The sequence below is a fragment of the Canis aureus genome, chromosome 7 (genome assembly GCF_053574225.1).
Source record: "Canis aureus isolate CA01 chromosome 7, VMU_Caureus_v.1.0, whole genome shotgun sequence".
NCBI classification, from domain to species: Eukaryota; Metazoa; Chordata; class Mammalia; order Carnivora; family Canidae; genus Canis; species Canis aureus.
Genome location: NC_135617.1, coordinates 37,796,168 through 37,805,468, shown reverse-complemented (window position 1 = coordinate 37,805,468; position 9,301 = coordinate 37,796,168). Strand labels below are relative to the sequence as shown.

Below are 9,301 nucleotides of genomic sequence, written 5' to 3'. Positions count from 1 at the left end.
ATTTTGGGAGGTATTCCTCTTCTGTTCATAGGCAGAAGTCCCTTTCACCATTACCCTCAAAATACAAAGTGGCTAGTTGTCATACTTCTACCTGGAAAATATTTTCCATTACTTATGATTTCTTCCTGCAGCTCATCAGTATCATGATCCCAATAGGTCTTTGTGTTTTTCTTACAGTTTCTTTCATTGGAAACTTAGAGACAAAGTGAAGTTGATTCAGCTCTCTAGGAATATAATATTAGCAAATAAGTGGAAAGGTGTGAGAAATAGGAAAAGAGGTGGTACAGTGATGCTTTCTTTACAGTTGACAACTAAGACTCACAGCCAGGCATAGTAGTCCTGGCTCATAATCTGTTTGGGTCCCAAAATCTATCTTTCTTCCCTCTACTCCAGTGATTTGCTGTATGACTCAGGTGTCCTCCAGAAACTGTATTACAGATTATCCCCCTTTGTTTTTTGTTTTTGTTTTTGTTTCATCTTTGTTTTTGTTTTGCCTGATGGTGCTGCCGTCACACTGGCCAGCAAATATTTATTGTATACCTTCTGCATGCCAGGCACATATACACTGCTTTTCCTTTCCTTGCCTATGAAAGAACACTCAGCGCTTCTTCCAAGTAAACTTTCTTCAGGCTCCCTCTTGACCTGGCTTCTTCCATTCTTTGATGTGTGGATCAGCAGTCAGCAGTCCAGCTACTCTCATCCACTTGACCTCTTCCTCTGTGACGAAATTGCACAAGGCTCTCACCACTGCCAAGTGTATGGCTCCAGCCTGCAATGACTGCTCGCCCCGGAGACAGTACAGGTTGTGTCATGTTTTCCAAGCCGGTCGAGGAAGTGGAAGGGGAATATCAACTGTTCTTTGTCTTGTGTCACTGGGAAGTAAAGAAAATAGTCAATTCCATTTACTTTTATTCTTCCACTTCCATGCCCATAAATGATTGCTTCTGTTTTTACACTCTTTCTTTTACCTTCGCTGGTGCTGAAGGCCATTCCTTACTCATCATATTGCACAGGTTCGATCAGTTGTTTTTTTGATTGATAGTTACACTCCTACGAAATCTCTGCACAAATTCTTCTTCGGAACCACAGTGCAGTGTCAATAACCCTTCTAGCAGCCGAATGAACTGTGCATAATCTTGATCTGACAGTTTTTCCACTAACATTTCTTCTAGCTCTTCCTAAATCAGCCATCTGCTGCCAATCAGGTCTTTGGTTTTAGTTTTTTTCTGAAAATAGACCTTTGGCTTGCAACTGATTCTGACGTTTTTCTACTTCTAGTAGCTTTCCATATGCTTCATGCATTAATAAATAATAATACGCCTGTTTGCCAGTATAAAAGAAAATGAAATGGATGGCCATCTTCTCCCCACTGGATCGCTCTTTATTTTGGATAAATCTGTTCAGGATGCTTCATTATTGGCCTGGCTTGCTTCTCAAACAAACCACTTGGAAAAAGGCAAGCAATAGCTTTGTCAATATCCTCTTGCATAAAAGTTTCTGGATCTTTTCCCATCATGTTGGCTAAATGTCTCTTTCCTATGTTGAACTCTTCCATCTGCTTTTTAATAAAATCCAGTTTCACGTCTTAAGGCTGCAACATTTTTCTTTGGTGTTACACCTGTGGAGTGCTTTAGCCTTAATATCTGGGATCCAGTACCTGTCTACAACTCAGCTGCTGCAGCTTTCCAGGCGCTTTGTGCCTTGTTTCAGGGAAAGGCTAACCCTACATTCGAGAAAGAGGTAGGAAAGTGCAGCGCGGCAGGATACATAGGGAGCCAACCTGTTGGCCACCAGAGAGTCAGGTAGGAGGGTTAGGGGGTCAGATCATTCCCCTTTGTATTTTAGTATGAAGCAACTACTTCTCTTGATCTAGCAGAAGTCTCTAATTGGCATCCTGTGAGTAACTCAGTGTTGCTTCATAATCTGAATTTTAATTCCAATAGACAGAGAAGTTTTTGTCAGGTTTAATAAGTCTTTGCCATTTTCTATTACAGTATATTTTGCTGGCTTCGCTTATTTGCATAATCTGAGTTTTGAGCCCCTATAGACTATGCCCCATGAAAATCTCAATGGTCTTTTTTACTACAGAATCACTAGAATGTTAGGATAATGCCTAGCACATAAGAAGTACTCAGTAAGTAAGGAATGATAAATGATTGAATTAAATCTTTTATATGAAAAAATGTGTGTGCAGATAAAGAAAGGGATGGAAAAATAATATAAAATATAATAAATACAAAAATATATAAAACATACTTCAATAATAAACTATGCTAAGATCCAACTATGCAGTAACAACAGATAAATTTTCATGCTTCCCCAACGCTGATACATTCCTGAGTCGTATTTTGCTCTTGAAAGTTAGTCCATCCCTGAACACCATTGTGTTCCCCTATCATGGCTCAGTTAGACACCCTTATGCTCATTCAGCCTGTTCTTAAGGCTTTTAGTAAATGGTACATATGATATTCACCTATTTGTTTACTGTGAATCCTTAACTAGTATGTATCCTATTTGAGTGCAGGATATCCTCTTGTAGCTCTATCTGTAGCACCCAACAAATGCCTAATGGCCTAACATCTAGTAGGTTCTCAATTAATACTTGTTGAATGACCAAATGAGTGCTTGATTAACTGATAGTCTTTCAGGGTTTTAGCCCCCATTTTATTTTCTTGACCTTTTTACTTTAAACTGAAAGAGATCAGCCAAAATCACATTCAGGGGATCCCTGGGTGGCTTAGCGGGGATCCCTGGGTGGCTCAGCAGTTTAGCGCCTGCCTTTGGTTCAGGGCATGATCCTGGAGTCCCAGGATTGAGTCCGGTGTCGGGCTCCAGGCATGGAGCCTGCTTCTCCCTCTGCCTGTGTCTCTGCCTCTCTTTCTCTCTCTCTCTCTCTCTCTTTATCATGAATAAATAAATAAAATCTTTAAAAAAATCACATTCAAACAAAAATATTCTAGGAAAAATATCTACTTTCTAGTAGTTTGAAATTCTTTATATCATCTCTAAAACAGTGAGAAATGAAGTTGAGCATATCTGTTTTTATGTGGCGAGAGAAGAGGGAACAGGAAAGAGAACTGCCTTGAGCAGACGAATTGAATTTGTATTTCCCAGACTATTGGGGTTGTATCTCAGGGGTAACTTCCCAGCTTCAATCTGTGAGATATAAGGTTCTGTCAAGAGAGATATAGAACAAAGAAACCTCTTCAATGACAGCCTTCACCATCCCTCAGAAAGCTTTTCTCCAGTACGAAACCTGAATAGGATGTCTCCCTTACTCTGAGTAGTCCTTCCCAATATATGTTCTGGTAGAAGCAACTTTGTATTCCTTAATGAAGTTCTCAAAGCAAAGTTTCAATAGGAATAGGTTTGTTTTGTTTGTTTGTTTGTTGTTAACTCTAACAAGTAGGTTAACTCTAACAGATTTCCTTTCTAATACGCTATCAACTTTTTATTTTGCCTATTTGGTCAGAATTCCAGATATCCCTTTGAACTTAAAGGGCATCTTTGGGAAAAGACTGGTAGTCCCATGCCTGAATGCTTACAAACCCTGCTGCCTGCTACTCAGCCAAATTATAGTCCACAGTTTCTCCCAATAGAGATATTAAGGAAGACACAAAGATAGCTCAGGAGACCTGCTGGAAAGAGTGTTGTTAGATCTTTAGGTTTGTTGAGATGCTAAGTAAATCTTTAGGTCTGTTGAGATGCTAAGTAAAAAAAAGCTGGACATTTCACTGCAGTCTCTGGTAAGATTATATTATGGAAAAAGAAAGAGGATGGATTGATAAGAATATAGAATAAAGGAGGATTTTGCCATGTTTGAAGTGAAGCAAGATGTAAATGAAGACTGAGGCTATGGAAATGGAGAGACATTGAAGAGACATCTGGATATGGGCCTAAATTGCTTTCACGATGCTAACATTCAGGTCTTTGTTATCTGTCTTCATAACCGGCTTAAGAAGCTGGAGATCCATGTGGTTAAATCTCAGAGCAATGTTTAAATCAAAGAAAGATCAAGAACAGCTAGCAAAAATTTCTTTAATTGACGTTTACTTAATCTTTACTCACCTTTTTCTAAAACATGAAGATCTAGATAGAGTCAAAGTAGCATTTTCTAAAATCCCATGTCTCCTGCCCTCTTCCCTAATACCTTGTTGCACTGCTCTAGTATTTCTTCCAATTCACCCAAATCCCTTTCCTGTACCTCTCTTTTCACAGCCCTGGTCTACTCCTTGATCTTTATAACTCTATTTCTTATTTCTCTGGTTCTGTCTTCTTCTCCTTGTTATCTTTGCTTTTTATCACATGATTTCAAAATGCTAGTTGGTCATCTTCAGATAATTTCTCAGAAATTGAACTAAATGGATGAAGCCAAACCTTCCTTTTGCAGGTAGACTGAAAAAGCAAGACTGGTTTCAGAATTTTTCTCCTAACAAGACAACCAGTTTCTTCAAAGTTAGGTAATGCAGAATGGGAAAAGATGGTGAGAGAGAGGCACAAGCAAAATTACTCAGAAGACTAGTGTAACCAAGTGGATTATGCTAATAAATGAAGTATGGCTAATAGTTCTCCATCTTACACCTGGGATTGTAAACAAGAAAGATCTTGAATTTTTTGGCTCTAGGTCCTTGAATTAAGAACTATTGGAACCCATCACAGTTCCTTTATCTTTGAAAGTATGAGTTGCATAATTTCTTTAGTAACCATTACATTTCTCTCACTGTGGCTAGATAAACTTTCTTAGCATAGTTTTCAACATGATTATGTAAGCTATTTGTGGATAATCTAAATCCAGCATTCGATTTTCACTGCCTGGATTTTTGGTAAAAGTGTAGACTAGGGCAAAATCTGATCTTTCTCCCTATCTTGCCCTAACTTGAATTTGAAAGTGGCACAATTTTCTGTACCTTTGATTGTATGCTCTGAATGTGCACGTGTACATGTGTTTCAAGAGCTTAACATAAAAGACTTGTAAATGTTTGCTTCAAGAATTTTTGATGATCACAGAACACTTTGGAGTTGAAAATCTTTCCTTTGAGACCAATACATTTGAACTTCAATAACTGTAACTAGGCTTGCTTTGCTCTTCAGTGTGGCAGATTTTAAATCCTTTGATATCTCTTTATAATTTCTAATGTCAAATAAAAGTCTATGAAGATACCTAGAAATCACATTCTCTTTACTCCTGAAAATTTTATTAAGTTTTCCAAAGGTTATGGAAAGTTTCTTCATAACCACCAGATTAGGCCTGACATGTTTGTTAACAGGACATCAATTGTTTTGCTGATTTTTATATTTTTAAAACTACCTTCTCTTATGATGAAAAAAATCTTCTTTTTTTGTGATGGTGTCTAAAATTTATGCTGTCCCCAACTTGCCAATTTCAGGCCTAGATGTCAGAGTTGGGTTTAGGATAATGATCACTTCACATTTTGCAACCTACTATTTTCATATAGGTCTCTTTTATTAATTAGTCTCTAATCTCTATCTTGGCTTATGTATAGCTTATTTGTGATTAAATTAAACTTAAAATTTTGAACACTCATCAGTTTCATGAAGGCAATTGCTTCTAAAATGGCATGTTTCTGTAATTTTGGGGAACACATACTCAATTGTGGAATGTAGGAAACTCCAAACAATCACATTAGAAATAAAGTCATCCTTAATAGCAAGTAAGTACTTAAATAAAGCTTATTATGTGCAGGGGTATTCTAGGCACTGAACATTTATCAATTTACTTAACTTTCACAAAAATACTAGGAAATAGACATAGGCATTCATATAGTCCTAGAGAAACCAACGAAACTCATACTTTCCAAAATTACATACTAAAACTCACAGAGTTTATTGGAAAAACAGAATTAGGACTGTTAAAACTTATGTATCATAGCACAATGTATCATAACCCTGAGAGAAACATTAATTGATACTTTCAGATACAACTTTGACAGCTGGAAAGGCACTTCAGAGAGGCAGAAGGCTGTGGAGTGGGGAATGCTGGCTTCCAGACACTGGCAATGCAGATGAGCATGAAGATCTGAGATAGTATGGTGGTATTTAAAGTAGGCATGGGAGGAAGTGTAATCTAACAAGAGCCAAAAATCATGCAAGACTGGAGGTCTGCTAATGCAATCAGCTGGGCTTGGAGTTTTCTTTGTGGGAAGTTTTTTGATAATTAATTCAATCTCTTTACTTTTTATAGATTTATTCAGTTTTTCTATTTTTTTTCAGTCAGTGATAGTTTGTGTCTTCCTAGGGATTTGTCCATTTCATCTAAGATATCTAATTTTCTGGCATAGGGCTTTTCATAGAAAAATATTCCCTTGTCATACTTTTATGTTTGGAAGATTGGTAGTAAAGTCCCCTATTTCTGATTTTTAGTAATTTAATTTCTATTTTTTCTTTGTTATCCTAACAAAAGGAGAGATTTTTTTCCCTATATTTTTTTTTAATTATTTATTTATTTATGATAGTCATACAGAGAGAAAGAGAGAGAGGCAGAGACACAGGCAGAGGGAGAAGCAGGCTCCATGCACTGGGAGCCTGACGTGGGATTCGATCCCGGGTCTCCAGGATCACGCCCTGGGCCAAAGGCAGGCGCCAAACCACTGCGCCACCCAGGGATCCCCTCCCTATATTTTTAAAATACCAATTTTCATAGATATATTTTATTCTCTGTCTCATTTATATCCACTTTTATCTTTATTACTTCCTTTCTTCTGTTTGCCTGGGTTTAATTTGCTCTTCTTTTTCTAGGTTCTTTGAAGACAGAGTTCTATTAATTTGAGTTTTATCTTCCTTTTAATATGGGGATTTATAGCCAAAAATTACCTCTGAACACTTTTTTTCCTGCATCTCTTAAGTTTTGATATATTGTGGTTTCATTTTCATTCATCTCAAACTATTTTATTTTATTTTTTTAATAATAAATTTATTTTTTATTGGTGTTCAACTTGCCAACATACAGAATAACACCCAGTGCTCATCCAGTCAAGTGCCCCCCTCAGTGCCCGCGACCCAGTCACCCCCACCCCCGGCCCTCCTCCCCTTCCACCACCCCTAGTTCGTTTCCCAGAGTTAGCAGTCTTTATGTTCTGTCTCCCTTACTGATATTTCCCACACATTTCTTCTCCCTTCCCTTATATTCCCTTTCACTATTATTTATATTCCCCAAATGAATGAGAACATATAATGTTTGTCCTTCTCCGATTGACTCATTTCACTCAGCATAATACCCTCCAGTTCCATCCACGTTGAAGCAAATGGTGGGTATTTGTCGTTTCTAATGGCTGAGTAATATTCCATTGTATACATAAACCACATCTTGTTTATCCATTCATCTTTCAATGAACACCGAGACTCCTTCCACAGTTTGGCTATCGTGGTCATTGCTGCTATAAACATCGGGGTGCAGGTGTCCCGGTGTTTCATTGCATCTGAATCTTTGGGGTAAATCCCCAACAGTGCAATTGCTGGGTCGTAGGGCAAGTCCATTTTTACCTCTTTGAGGAACCTCCACACAGTTTTCCAGAGTGGCTGCACCAGTTCACATTCCCACCAACAGTGTATGAGGGTTCCCTTTTCTCCGCATCCTCCCCAACATTTGTGGTTTCCTGCCTTGTTAATTTTCCCCATTCTCACTGGTGTGAGGTGGTATCTCATTGCGGTTTTGATTTGTATTTCCCTGATGGCAAGTGATGCAGAGCATTTTCTCATGTGCGTGTTGGCCATGTCTATGTCTTCCTCTGTGAGATTTCTGTTCATGTCTTTTGCCCATTTCATGATTAGATTGTTTGTTTCTTTGGTGTTGAGTTTAAGTTCTTTATAGATCTTGGAAACTAGCCCTTTATCTCATACGTCATCTCAAACTATTTTAAACTTATGTCCAACCAAAACCTGGATGCAAGTATCTATAACAGCTTTATTAATAATTACCAAAAACCTGGAAGCAACCAAGATGTCCTTCAATAGGTGAATAGATAAATAAACTGGTATATCCATAAAATGGAATACTATTCAGAGAGTTTTTTAAATTACTAAAAAGTCAAGTCACAAAAAAAGACATGGATTAATATTGAATGCATATTGCTAAAAAGAAGCCAGTCTGAAAAGGCTTTACACTATATGGTTCTAACTATATGACATTCTGAAAAAGGCAAAGTTATGAGGGCAGAAGATCAGTGGTTACCAGGAGTTCAGAGGAGGGCAGGAAGGTTAAACAGATAAAGCACAGGCAATTTTTTTAGGGAAGCAAAACTATTCTGTAGGAAACTCTAATAGCGTATATATGACACTATGCATTTGTCAAAATACAAAATTTATGCAAATTAAAAAAACATTTTTGAGTCCAGAGAACCTAAAATGGAATTCAAAAGTGACAAAACAATCTCATTGTATTACAAATATATGAAACAACTTTAAGGAAAGAGAAGGGAGGGAGAGGAAGATGTTTTACTTGAGTTGCTAAAGTTGTTTTCCTTGAGGGTATGGGTTAACAATTCTGATACTTTATAGATGTACTCTGGAATTAAATAATTAAGTAAATGAATGGTGGAAGGTTGGAGTCACTGTTAGAACGGGATGTTACATATAAACAAGAGAAGAAGACTAGAATGATCCATTTGGTAATGAATCAGAATTGGAAGCAGTATTAATTCATTTTAAGCTTAATATACTTGTAAATTGTTATGTATAGAAATATTAATAGATGTACACACACTGGTTAATATACCCACACATATTTCCTTGTCCTGCCAGCTAGAAATAACATCACCCCAGTAACAACAATGACACCTAGCATCCATATCTTGATTTCTAGTACATTCTCCAATGAAGTTTAGAAGACTCCATGGAGAAATAAATGATTCTTGGACTGGGGAATATGGAATATACAACATGATCCTGAGGTATCATGTAATATCAGAATGTTAGGAAATCCTCAAAGAAAATCTCACAATGATGATGGGGTAATGAGTGTCCTTCCAAAATTCATATTCATACAGAACCTAAGAATGTGGCCTTATTTGGAAATAGTGTTTGCAGATCTGATTCTGATTCTGAGAAACAGTCACAGTCAATAGGAGCATAAGAAGCCATAACGACTAAGTGTAATGTAATATCAAAACCTACTAATAAAAGCTCTTTTATCTGAAAAATATATTTATTTTTACTTCACTTTTAAAAGATATTTTTGCTGGATATAGAAATATATGTTGACCAGTTTTTCTTCCAGACATTAAAGAAGTCTCATTTTCTTCCAGATTGCATTATTTTTAAGAGATTAGTTGTCGGTTGAACCACT

The 9,301-nt window shown here is 37.1% G+C and overlaps 1 pseudogene; it reads right to left on the bottom strand.

Moving 5' to 3' along the window:
* Positions 1 to 598: 598 nt before the first annotated feature.
* On the bottom strand, positions 599 to 9,096 carry LOC144316704 (small ribosomal subunit protein uS9m pseudogene; annotated as a pseudogene).
* Positions 9,097 to 9,301: the final 205 nt, after the last annotated feature.